The sequence below is a fragment of the Thalassophryne amazonica genome, chromosome 19 (genome assembly GCF_902500255.1).
Source record: "Thalassophryne amazonica chromosome 19, fThaAma1.1, whole genome shotgun sequence".
NCBI lineage: Eukaryota > Metazoa > Chordata > Actinopteri > Batrachoidiformes > Batrachoididae > Thalassophryne > Thalassophryne amazonica.
In genome coordinates this window covers 4,790,888-4,805,321 of record NC_047121.1, presented here as the reverse complement: position 1 = coordinate 4,805,321, position 14,434 = coordinate 4,790,888, and the positions used below count along the sequence as shown (strand labels likewise).

Here is a 14,434-nt window from a genome sequence, read left to right as displayed (position 1 = left end):
TGACCATAAAATTTTATTACAGAGATTAGAGCATGCCATAGGTATTAAAGGCACTGCGCTGCAGTGGTTTGAATCATATTTATCTAATAGATTACAATTTGTTCATGTAAATGGGGAATCGTCTTCACAGACTAAGGTTAATTATGGAGTTCCACAAGGTTCTGTGCTAGGACCAATTTTATTCACTTTATACATGCTTCCTTTAGGCAGTATTATTAGAAAGCATTGCTTAAATTTTCATTGTTACGCAGATGATACCCAGTTTTATCTATCCATGAAGCCAGAGGACACACACCAATTAGTTAAACTGCAGGATTGTCTTACAGACATAAAGACATGGATGACCTCTAATTTCCTGCTTTTAAACTCAGATAAAACTGAAGTTATTGTACTTGGCCCCACACATCTTAGAAACATGGTGTCTAACCAGATCCTTACTTTGGATGGCATTACCCTGACCTCCAGTAATACTGTGAGAAATCTTGGAGTCATTTTTGATCAGGATATGTCATTCAATGCGCATATTAAACAAATATGTAGGACTGCTTTTTTGCATTTGTGCAATATCTCTAAAATTAGAAAGGTCTTGTCTCAGAGTGATGCTGAAAAACTAATTCATGCATTTATTTCCTCTAGGCTGGACTATTGTAATTCATTATTATCAGGTTGTCCTAGAAGTTCCCTGAAAAGCCTTCAGTTAATTCAAAATTCTGCAGCGAGAGTACTGACGGGGACTAGAAGGAGAGAGCATATTTCACCCATGCTGGCCTCTCTTCATTGGCTTCCTGTTAAGTCTAGAATAGAATTTAAAATTCTTATTCTTACTTATAAGGTTTTGAATAATCAGGTCCCGTCTTATCTTAGGGACCTCATAGTACCATATCACCCCAATAGAGCAATTCGCTCTCAGACTGCAGGCTTACTTGTAGTTCCTAGGGTTTGTAAGAGTAGAATGGGAGGCAGAGCCTTCAGCTTTCAGGCTCCTCTCCTGTGGAACCAGCTCCCAATTCAGATCAGGGAGACAGACACCCTCTCTACTTTTAAGATTAGGCTTAAAACTTTCCTTTTTGCTAAAGCTTATAGTTAGGATCCGGTGACCCTGAACCATCCCTTAGTTATGCTGCTATAGACTTAGACTGCTGGGGGGTTCCCATGATGCACTGTTTCTTTCTCTTTTTGCTCTGTATGCACCACTCTGCATTTAATCATTAGTTATTGATCTCTGCTCTCTTCCACAGCATGTCTTTTTCCTAATTCTCTCCCCTCAGCCCCAACCAGTCCCAGCAGAAGACTGCCCCTCCCTGAGCCTGGTTCTTCTGGAGGTTTCTTCCTGTTAAAAGGGAGTTTTTCCTTCCCACTGTCACCAAGTGGTTCCTCGTAGGGGGTCGTTTTGACCGTTGGGGTTTTTCTGTAATTATTGTATGGCTTTTGCCTTACAATATAAAGCGCCTTGGGGCAACTGTTGTGATTTGGCGCTATATAAATAAAATTGATTTGATTTGATTTATTTTCCCTTTCATATGGCTAGCATACTGGTACAGTTTTGTTTTACGCTTTTTCTCTTTTAATTCATGTTATTAGTAATTGGAGTGGGCTGCGGCCTCAACTTTACCTAAATTCTGGGTCTTTTAGTGAAGTTTAGGGCTAGTGGGGCGATCACCTTAGTATTTCTCTGTTTTTCTTGTTGATTAATGCTGACAAATTATACAGTATTTCTTGTCTTTCTGATGCCTGATTCTGTTTTTTCTCTGTTTAAGGTGCAGTTCCATCCAGAGATGGGAGTTGTGTTTGTGTTGGCCACCCTCCTGTCCTGTGCGCCAATAGCAATTCTTGTATATTCGTCCGTGAATTGTTCTGTGAATTATTTCTGTAATTTATGTCTGTATCATGGCCCAAGCAGAGGGTGTGGTCTGCTTGAGGTTTCTTCCTCAGAGGGAGTTTGTCCTTACCACTGTTGCTCTGGGGGTTGGTAAGGTTAGCCCTTACCTGTGTGAAGCGCTTTGAGGCAACTCTGTTGTGATTTGGCGCTATATAGAGGTAATAAATTGAAAAATAACATTGAAATGGCGCACAAAATTGCATGCTAGTTTGGGGATCTAATTGGTGCAATTGTCAAGGCACCTTAAGTCCTTCCTGTCCTTCATAGGCCTTGAGGCTCGTTGGTATTAGTGCTTATCTGTGGCATGATGAGGGTGAATGTCTACAAGTCCTCCTTAACAGGACGCCAGCCCGATGATGTTTACTATCCCAGCCGAGGCTGGTAACCATTTTACAGCGGGATAAAGTGTGACAATGCATATGCAGTGTCTTGTCCAAAGACATAGACCAGGGGTCTTCAACTCGTTCCACACCACAGTGGTTGCAAAGAAACCCTGCAACAAGTTGAAGCGTCCTGACATGGAAAGAAAGAATCAATCCAAAGTCCCAACTCCTTATGCCACTGACTTACCTGCTCGACATTCAAAATGGTCTCCAAAATGGCCACATAATTGCTGTTGTCCCTTAAGAAGCCCACAAAATGCAACATAGCAACAAATGGTAGAATCATATTTGAATGTCACATTTTGGCAGGTATTTCTTGAATATCATGACCTGAGGACAGATTTAATTTTGTTTCCGCTATCATCTATTGAACTTTAAAATTTTATTTTTGTTTAGTTCCTGTGGGGAAGGGGTGAAAAACGGGTGGTCGTGTCTCCCTTACTATGTACATTTACTGTACATTTACCTTACTGCTTGTGATGGTGTTTCTTGCTTTGTCATGTAGTGTGACGCAATATAAAATACAAAGAGTCAAGGTTTTTAGTTTCTTGTGAGACTGCTGGTTGTGCCCAGTTGGTTGATTGTATGGAATAGATGGAAATGGAAGTCAGGGGGTGGGAGGAGACTGAGAGATCAACAAGACAACCAACAGTGACAGAAAGCGTGTGGCTGACTGTGCAAGAAGGACAAGTGTCAGGCCCGTGTAGTGATGCGAAAACAGCATGGATCCAAAGAGCTAAATAACAAGTGTGGAAAAACACAGACTAAAAGACAAGCGAGACAGACGCAAAGCAGGAATAGAAAATATGAAACTGTCACAATCGTCACGGCCATTGAAGGAGAAAAATAACCCAGTAAACAAGGAGAGGTGTTAAATTTATATGCTGCAAAGAGAAAGACGCCAGACAAACAGGCAGAGATAAAGAATGATGACATGAACAAGTAAGAACCGATGATGACATTCAAAGAAAATAGGAAAATCTCACCTAAACATACATGCACAAAACAATCCTCAATTGGAATCATCGTTATTGATAAATTTTGACCGATACTGAACAGTTGTGGTGTCTGTTCATATCGGCGGGAAAGAAATAACAGGATCGACTGAATATAATCTCCAAATGGGGACGAGGAAAAGAACTGAGGGCTTTATGTTCCACCTGGTGCAGTGGAACACTTTCAGTGGAGGTTCAGACTTCAACCCTCTGGGTTCCAGGGGTGTTTTCTAGATTTTAACATACTTTCAGTAATTCACATTTTGAGGTACTTTTTAAAGTGTTCCATATCAAAATGTTCACAACAATCTCAATTTTCAGAATGTCTCACATATTTGTCAACAAGCTGTGTATGTAGAAATATTTTGGCTCTAAATCTAAAAAAAAAAAAAAAAAAAAAATGCATTTTTTTTATTTATTTATTTATTTTTATTTATTTTATTGTTATTGAAACTATACCTTTATTCATGTGAAGGATCAGTTTGGGTGCTAGGAATGGATTCATCAAAATCTTTGGGTTGCAAAAATAGTATATATGAAGGGAATTTGATATCAATGTGAATAAATAAAAAATACAACCACTCTTCATTTGCAGCTAAATTCAACTTCCTTCTATGCAGAAACATCCACAGATGTCACTAGATGAAAAGTCCCTGACAAGAAATGCCAAAAATGCTCAGATAGCCACAAGAATGGTCCTGCTGGTCTGAAAATCCCTTTTACTTTTTTTATGTGTTCCACAAAACAAAGCACAATGTCATTAAAAAAAAATGTGGATGGACCCTTTTCTATTTCCAGCATTTACAAGCCCCCCCCCCCCCCCCCCCCCCCCCCCCCATTTTGGCCATTTTTGGGAGGGACTTTACACTCATCCATTGACAGATATCTGTGGACATTTTTGCATAAACAGAAGACAGAAAACATCTAGCTGGAGATGATGAGTGACTTAATTTTTTATTTATTTGCATTGTCCTGTGACAGACTGTGTCCTGTCCAGGGTTAGCCCCCACCCACCCACACACACACACCTTATGACTGCTGGGATAGGCTCCAGCCCCCTGTGAACCTAAACTGGAGTAAACGGGTATATAAAATGAATGGATGGATTTATTTACAATGATGTACAATTTTTCTTCATGTATTGCACTGCATTGTTTTCTTAGGGCCCTGTCCCACTGGGGAGAGGATTAATTGTGCATGAATTGAGTACACAAATTGCGGGCGTTCTTGTCATCCACAACAAAAATGGCCAAAATGACAAATGTCCCAGTATGAATTATGGATATATTAATAATATATAGCGAATAATGATGAACAATCACAGTTGTATAACTCATGTAGTGAGGAAACGGATCCAACGCATTGCGATTATCACAGCAGTATTCGGGTGTATTATGATGCATTGCGCACGTGTTGCGTGTGCACGGCATCTGCACTGTGGTCATAAATGAAGCGCACTCTGGTCTTTCGGCATCACTATTCACACCAACAATACAGCCTCTGGAGCATTTGCTGGACTTGGACAAGTTGATGGAGTAAACAAGCAGTGAACAGGACGAGTGGTGACGTCAGCAGATCACATCAGAGCGCAGCTCGTCTGAACGATTATAACATCTAATAATAAATCTGTTATAAACATAGGAATAAATACTGTAACAGCTGCAGACAGAAGGAAAAACACGCAACTGTTTTATCAAGCCTTGACAATGTAAACAAGTCACATAATTACCTTTTAGATGGCTCAAAATGCTTTCTGCATCTGTTAGCCGTTTGCGAATGCGCACGTGAATGGCTCCAGCTGCAGCTTCCTCTGTGATTCAGGAGGTGATTAGAGCCATTTTCAACAGCCAATTTGCAGAATAAAATGATTAATCCACCACAAAATAATTATTTTATATAGGCAGCATCCAGCACAGAGCATGTGGCAGCTGGTAGAACAAAGAAGTGCGTCCAGCTGTGAACACAGCACATCTGATTTGCATCCACCACAAATCAATGCAAAAGTAGACGTAATAAAAGGCTTTATTCGTGGCCAGTCTGTATGCAGTCGCTACAACTTATTTTAGTTTGTGATGTGGACATGATGGACACGCAAAATATCTGTTTACACACTGTCCCAGTCCACTGCCAAGCTGCAAATCCCTGTCAGTTGCGGATATCAGCAGATGTCGGTGAATATACAGCGCATAGATTGAGTATGTATTGAGTATGTATGGAGTATGTATGGAGTATGTAAGGCGGATGTCATCCACAGCCAAAATTTTGTGCTCAAAAATCCTGGTAATGGAAAAATGTGCCTCTGCGGATAATTACGGACTGTGTCCTGTCCAGGGTGAACCCTGCCTCACGCCTTATGACTGCCGGGATAGGCTCCAGCTCCCTGTGACCCTAAGTGGAGTAAGTGGTATATAAAATGAATGGATGGATGTGCGACATTTGAAAGCTGAGACTGTAGTGAACATTTTGATATGCAACACAAGCGCATCCTACAACCCCGACTACATGCTTCTTAATGTGTTGCTCCAGTCTCCATATTATGGACCTCTTTGTCAGGTATATCACACACTTTCACATTGTGAAATAACTTGTATCATGAGCTCTGCATCCAGAATCCCTATTGCATCTAGATTGATTATGCCACATATGCACTACTCTGTCTGTTCTCTCCCAGCTGTGGCGTCTGCACGGTTTTGTTCCTGTTCTTATGTTTGCAGAGGCGTTGCCGTCCGTCACTGCATCTCTAACTCCAACCATGAGAGCCTTCAGGATTATATTACAGCTGAACACCGGAGCAGTTGATTTTACACAATGTTCCGTCTGTCAGTTTGAAACGGTGCTCAGCAGTTATGATGAGGGTTGGTGTAGAATGTCATTGGATGTTGGTATCATTGCTTTTCTTTTCATCATTCTTCTTCTGCTTTCATGTTAGTGACTAATTTCTGTTCCCGAGCAATGAGAAAAGTGAGTAGGTTGGTTGAATTCACACATCTGCACCAATGACCAAGTAATCAGCAAGTCATTGGTATTGATCAGCAAATCTGTCTGGCTGCTGCAAAACATGATGGCAATTTTGTGCGGTGCTGCACTACATCACACTGTGAGCAATGAGCAAAATTTCAAGTTGCTAATGTTGATGTACAACCTGAAGTTATCACTAGAGGGGAGCTGGCGGCGTGTTTCTTCTTCCTGTTTTGCAATCAGAACACAGTAGGAACCAAACTGAGAGGCAGTGATTTGCTTCAGAAGGCTTCTCTCTTTATTGCCCACTCAACAGTAAGCACTTAAATGTTTTCTGAGTTTGACTACAGAAATATTACACTCAGACTGCTCAACCAAGAAGTCATTTCTAAGACCTCAGTCTTCTACCCTGCACAAGGTTCATTGAGTGCAGCACAAGTGTCCTTTGTAGTTTTCCACCCGATGCAGTTGTGGTTTTCACACACGGCACCTGTACACCTGGTAGGCTTGTGCTCACCGGTGCACCCATGTGCATGTTGGTCTAAAACTGATCTGTTGTCACGTGCAATGTTGGTGCATAGTACTGTGTTGCAGAATGTGATTACACTATAGGTCTGCAAAACCTGGTTGAAAGTGGAGCGCTGTGTATTTATGGCATGTGAAGCGATGCAGTACTCAGACTCAACTTATGGGGGTGTGACGTGTGTACACCCCTGCTTGTATGGCCCCAGAAATCAGGAAATCAACAGGTAAATGAAAAAAAAAAAAAAATTATAATAATAATATATATAAAACTTAACCTTAAGCTCTGTCCTTGTTGTCCATGGATATGTATTCCCAAAGGTGCGGCTTGTTAGCAAGTAAGGTACGCAACTGCTTGGCGCCCACCTGGTCACTAGGGGGTGCCTCAGATCCTGGTGTATTTTATACTCTACAGCAGTGCCAATGTGTCAAGTTTGCAACATGACTACACTCATACTCAAAGAAAATGAGTGAAAATAAACAGAAGAAAAAGAGGAATTACGAAAAACAGAGTCTATGATCCCAGACGGTCATGGTCTACAACTGAAAAAAAAAAACCCTGTGGGAGTGTTTTCTTTGTGAAGACAATCTCTTTCTGAAATGTATGCTAGAATTCTGATTCTTTGTATGATTTGTATAAGTTCTTTGTTGGATGCTGATTTGCTGCTCCTGTTTTTCATGTGTGAAAACATTCGTGGCCCCTTGAGCCTCTACACTTATCAATTTATTTATTTATTTTGTGAGATGTTGAGCAGTGTGGCGGCCAAGTTATTACTGTTTAAAGGACATGTCGCACCAAAATCATAATTTAGATTTAAGCTGTTAGTGACCATCCAATGATCCACCGGGACTAGTTTGTGCACTTCCGTGACCGGTTTCAAAGTATAAGGCATTATTCACAGCAAACAGCTACGGAGACGTCCAAACGAAGTACTTGTGAGTACTCATGTGTTTCCGACAGGTGATGTAGCTATTAGGCACGTCCCAGCGTACGCTTGAATGGAATGTAGCTGCTAACATCAAGAACTGAGACATGGGTTAATTCCAAAGTTGACATAAGTGTGATGTCGTGTTATATGAGTGATAACTGTTAATTTTGAAGCAGTTATTGTAAAAGCTGCAACACTGAGAAGATTCAGTGCACCTGCACGGCCACGTCATAAACGTAGCCTGTCAATGACAGTTTTGAGCACGATTAGTTATGAGTGTTGCTATCAATAAAATCTAAAACAATACATCTGCTGCAGGGGAAAAAAAAACGTGGAGACATTCAGCCAGCTGAGAGAGGCGAATTGAAACAATGCGTGCTGAGCAACACACACAATACATGCACATTCCAGCTCCAATTCACACTCAAAGTAAAAAAGAAGCTTGCCAGCTCCACTGATTAAAAAAACACAAAGTGGGAAAATCAAGAGCATGCCAGAGTCACAGTTTAGATTGTTTTTCAAATGTAGTGCATGCACACGCCATCGTCGGCTCCAGGTTTGCCTTTGCTGCATGTAAAATAACATCCATTAACTCCTGTAAATAATGTATTCTGACTTTTTCCCATGTAAAAAGTCCATCTCTGTGTCCAGGCAGTCTGCTAAAACGGAGTCATGCAGACGTCCCCACGTCCATGTCCACAGCTTCAGTAAACCAGCATCCACACAAACAGCATGTCGCCACACTTTAGGCTCCAAAATCCAACACTCTGAAAAGGTTTTTGGATGGAGAAGGTTCGTTTCCCTCTGTCTGTCAGTCATCGGGATGTTTCTGCTCTTTCTGAAATGTACGTCACACCCTGAAAAATGCCAAGAATTGCAGAGTGAGACCTTTTCCAGAAATGCACCTCAGCAATGACATAAACTCAGTTCTGCATGTATGAATAAATACTCGCTTCATATGCTCAAATGTCTTGGGCGTCATGTTGGATTTTAGACGGTTGTTGGTTAAAAAGAAATTTCCACATTTGAACAGTTCGGATGCAAACCCCAGTATCTCCAAGATCAGAAATTTTTAGTTGAGGCCAACATGTATTTGGCTTTTAAGGGGACCATTAGTGTGCAAAATATGAAAGAAACTGTTTTCATTTTATTGATGAAAATCTGTACATTTCTGAATATGGTTCCCTTTAAATCTCTATTTTCAACTGCATTTTTCTCATTTAAAAAAAAATACTTCCTGAGTTTTGCACCTGAACTCTTTGCAAATCCCGCAGGTTAAAACTGTGTTCAGCCTACACCATTAGGTGTCATGGAATAATCAGTGATGTAGCTCGACAGCCTTGATCAAGCAACACATCACACACTGTTGACAGGGACTCTCTTTAGGGTAATGGTGGAGCAGCCAGGTCCCTATTAGTGTCCATCAAGTGCTTTGCTAAATGGCAGACTGACTGTGTAGCAGCTTGGAAATATCACAGGCTGAATGCCAAAGAGAGGCTGGAGATCTATGTGCCACAAGCTGTGTCTTCTCTGTCTCTGACACCAAGCTGAGCTGCATCCCATCACCAAAGGTGGAAGATTTCCCATAATTGCGACCATGTTTATCCAAACATTGCAGTCTGAGCACCACTCTTGGTTTTAATAGAAAAAAAATACTTGATTTTAATAGGAGATCAACAAGGGCATCTTCATAGGTCAGTGAAATCCCAAAGAAATTAATTGCTTTTGAGTGCTCAAGCAGTGCATTTAATGGCCGCGTGTGGTGTGCAAATCCCAGCTGTGACATAGTAGAGTCTTCTAGGACTTGCCTGAAATACAGTACTATATAATTCTATACAATTACATGGTAGATTATTGTATTACTGAGACTATAATACTGGACTCTTCTGTGACTTATAGCGAACATAACTGGATATAATTCTGTAGAATTACATTGCAGGTGGGCAAGACCATTTTACCAAGTGAAGTCGGTGACAAAGCCACCAAACAGCATGTTTAGCACTTTCAGTGGTGGGGCACAGCTAACCAAAAGTTAGCTTCGATAACTGGTAACAGCTAACTGAAAAGTTATATTTTTTTAATGCTAAACTGATAAAATGCCTAAAAACTTATCGGGAGCTACAGATAACTGATAACCTTCAATTTTGCCTCAAATACACTCTCAGCTACTAAGAAGTGGATTTTGAGCTTAAACACCGCCAAAGTTTCTAATGGAACCAATGATAATCACAAACCCAATCAGCCAATGAGCCAGTGCTTGTCTTTGGGCGCTCTGCCCCCTGCTGTAGGAAAGCATCATTTACCCTGACAAGATACACAGGTCCCACGATGAGGCAGAGGTCTTGAAATGGAAAGCAGGTTTGAATTATGGTTTTGCTTTAAAAAATAAAATGATTCCGCATAGAATAACTACATTAATGTAACCTCTTAAAATGTACAAAGTGATATATAACACATAGCTCTTCATTTTTAAATAATGCACTAATTCTGAAGATTTGAACATTAACACACAAATGCCCAAAGGGGATTATGGGTAACTAAGCCTCCACTCATACTGATTGGTTGATTCATTCATTCTATGTAAAAACCAACACAAGTGAACCAGTGTAACATGTTGGTGTTTACAAATAAATGTGCTTTTGTAAAATCTGTAATTTTTTTCATTTGTATAAAAAATAAAGAAATTTTCAAGATCCCGCTAGACAGTGCCTAATTGCACGTGTGATGACATCACAACTCTATCCAGTTAGGGAGACAAGCTTTCTTTCAATAACAAGAACTGTCAAAAAACTTTCTCGTGTGTGGTTGGAGTTGTGTGGCGATAGGAATCGCCTTTTGAATGCTTGAATAACAATGTCAGTTGCACAAAGAAATCAAATAATAGTGAAAACATGATCGATGCGGTGTCATAACGCATCAATCAATCGCTCCGTGAGGCATCATAACATCAAGCCTGGTTCACATGGCAAGATAATTAGGCCGATATCGGACCCGATCTTCCCCTTACGACACTTTAAGGATGCCCCAACAAACGTGACGACGCTAAAGATAATCTTATCAGATATTCCTGCCGTGTGTGGTTTGTAAGAGCGCTCTGATCTGCTCAGAAGGCCATGAGGAGCTAAATGTGTGACATGCAGCCAATCAGAAAGCGAGGTGTCTGACCTGGGAATGTTCGTGTGTGAAATCTGTTTGTGTGTGTTTTGTTTTTTACTGTGTGGCTGACACACACTGTACAACTAAACCTGTCAGATCTCTGATTTTTTTTTTTTTTTTAATCTCCACGTGTGGGATCTCTCAGGTTTTGGAAACCAACAGATAATTTTAAAATCCTGTGGTCGACAACACTGATATAACTGGTCGCCAGTAGATGGCAGTGTTCTATGCATTTTGATGCCGGTTATATCACACAGCCTGAATCACAATTTAACAGCATTTTCAGCTTTTGGAGAAGCAACCTGAGCTTCTTCTGGCATTTTTACATAAAACAAACACAATAACAACATCTATAAACCCAGAGAATATATCACGATAGTTTTAGGCACAATATACAAAGAGTTTAATGCTGTTGTCCATGTGAGCCAGATCAGAGCGTCTCAAATGCATTTCTTCTGTTGTGAATACCCCATAACGTTGCGCACACACCATGTCCACACTAAAACCTTCAAAATTAGTGCATTACTTTAAAACTATATACATTTCACTTTATAAAACTTCAGACATGACGTTAATTTAAATAAGTTGTCCAAAATTAGTTTGGTTAAAGGTTTTAACCATAAGTTAAAACTGTATGCCTCTAGATGACTTGGGTGCTATTGCCAGCGTATAGTATGTGGTCAAAGAAATGACTTTTTTTTCTATGTCCAGTTTTCCTTTGCCTGCAGAGGATAGAATAGTTTCTTCTGGAACCAGCTCTTCTCTGTTTGTAGGGAACAGAATTGCACATCTACTACAAAAAGCTACATCTGCAAACACATTAGCGGTCTAAAAATTATCGGACCAAAACTTACCAGAAGATAATTGGTCCGATGATGGTTTTCAAAGTTATCTGAAAACCTAGTCTGATAATGAAAACATTATCTTTGATAATTACCGGTTAGAAGATTAGCGGAACTGTGCCCATCACTGGGCGCTTTGATGTATCAAAATGAAATGTATTATGGCCCCTTCACACATAACATGAAAGACGCAGAAACCGGACGAAAATCCATGAACCAAACATGAAATAGGGAACCATGAACCATCGCGCGTGTGCACGAACACAGTGCGAGCAGTTGGGATGTGGTGCACCACATCGTGCCACTGATGTGGAGAAAAATAAAATAAGAACCAGCCGTATAATTAGTGAATATCACTGGGTTGATATAAATAATGCAGAAAAATGGACCCAATACAGAATCCTGCAGTTAAATAAAATTAATGCCACTCACGGGATTCGAACCTGCAATTTACAGAACCTCTGATTGCCAGACGGAAGCTTTACCACTGTTCTACAATCACTGCCTTATAACAGGAGCACATATTGCCTAAAATCAACAAGGAAATTAACAAGGAAATAATATATATATATATATATATATATATATATATATATATATATATATATATATATATATTATTTCCTTTTAGGCAATATGTGCTCCTGTGCTCCTGTTATATATATATACACTCAACAAAAATATAAACCCAAACTTTTGGTTTTGCTCCCATTTTGTATGAGATGAACTCAAAGATCTACAACTTTTTCCACATACACAATATCACCATTTCCCTCAAATATGGTTCACAAACCAGTCTAAATCTGTGATAGTGAGCACTTCTCCTTTGCTGAGATAATCCATCCCACCTCACAGGTGTGCCATACCAAGATGCTGATTAGACACCATGATTAGTGCACAGGTGTGCCTTAGACTGTCCACAATAAAAGGCCACTCTGAAAGGTGCAGTTTTGTTTTATGGGGGGGGATACCAGTCAGTATCTGGTGTGACCACCATTTGCCTCATGCAGTGCAACACATCTCCTTCGCATAGAGTTGATCAGGTTGTCAATTGTGGCCTGTGGAATGTTGGTCCACTCCTCTTCAATGGCTGTGCGAAGTTGCTGGATATTGGCAGGAACTGGTACATGCTGTCGTATACGCCGGTCCAGAGCATCCCAAACATGCTCAATGGGTGACATGTCCGGTGAGAATGCCGGCCATGCAAGAACTGGGACATTTTCAGCTTCCAAGAATTGTGTACAGATCCTTGCAACATGGGGCCGTGCATTATCCTGCTGCAACATGAGGTGATGTTCTTGGATGTATGGCACAACAATGGGCCTCAGGATCTTGTCACGGTATCTCTGTGCATTCAAAATGCCATCAATAAAATGCACCTGTGTTCTTCGTCCATAACAGACGCCTGCCCATACCAGAACCCCACCGCCACCATGGGCCACTCGATCCACAACACTGACATCAGAAAACCGTTCACCCACACAACACCACACACGCTGCCTGCCATCTGCCCTGGACAGTGTGAACCGGGATTCATCCGTGAAGAGAACACCTCTCCAACGTACCAAACGCCAGCGAATGTGAGCATTTGCCCACTCAAGTCGGTTACGATGACGAACTGGAGTCAGGTCGAGACCCCGATGAGGACGACGACCATGCAGATGAGCTTCCCTGAGACGGTTTCTGACAGTTTGTGCAGAAATTCTTTGGTTATGCAAACCGATTGTTTCAGCAGCTGTCCGAGTGGCTGGTCTCAGATGATCTTGGAGGTGAACATGCTGGATGTGGAGGTCCTGGGCTGGTGTGGTTACACGTGGTCTGTGGTTGTGAGGCTGGTTGGATGTACTGCCAAATTCTCTGAAACGCATTTGGAGACGGCTTATGGTAGAGAAATGAACATTCAATACACGAGCAACAGCTCTGGTTGACATTCCTGCTGTCAGCATGCCAATTGCACGCTCCCTCAAATCTTGCGACATCACAGCATTGTGCTGTGTGATAAAACTGCACCTTTCAGAGTGGCCTTTTATTGTGGGCAGTCTAAGGCACACCTGTGCACTAATCATGGTGTCTAATCAGCATCTTGGTATGGCACACCTGTGAGGTGGGATGGATTATCTCAGCAAAGGAGAAGTGCTCACTATCACAGATTTAGACTGGTTTGTGAACAATATTTGAGGGAAATGGTGATATTGTGTATGTGGAAAAAGTTTTAGATCTTTGAGTTCATCTCATACAAAATGGGAGCAAAACCAAAAGTGTTGCGTTTATATTTTTGTTGAGTGTATATATATATATATATATATATATATATATATATATATATATATATATATATATATATATATATATATATTTTTTTTTTTTATTATTATTATTATTTTTTTTTTAATGAGGAATTAGACGATGTAGATGAAGAGGAATTTTTTGTTGTTTTTAATTATGGCAAAAAAAAAGTGCCATAATAACTGACAAACTGACATTTGTTATGGTGTATTTTTGGTGAAACATGACTGAAAGTGGCATATTTGTTGCACTGTTGGCTTGTCATAGTCCCGCGGCACACCACTCACACGACATGCATAACATTCAGATGGCCTGCTGTGTGACCACATGATCTGATGGTCCGTTTCACCTGGGACAGCCTGTCAATGCACGCACTATGCACACGCTCCAGCCCATTTCAAAAGTGATATATGTTTTATGTATTTCCACCTGATGTCAGCAAGCACACACATGCGCATGATGGTGGATAGTTGCAAGGTCACAT

The 14,434-nt window shown here is 40.7% G+C and overlaps 1 protein-coding gene across 1 annotated transcript in view; it reads left to right on the top strand.

The window, feature by feature from the left end:
* Nucleotides 1-14,434, top strand: part of alk (ALK receptor tyrosine kinase) — a 1,475,036-nt gene that overhangs the window by 770,300 nt on the left and 690,302 nt on the right.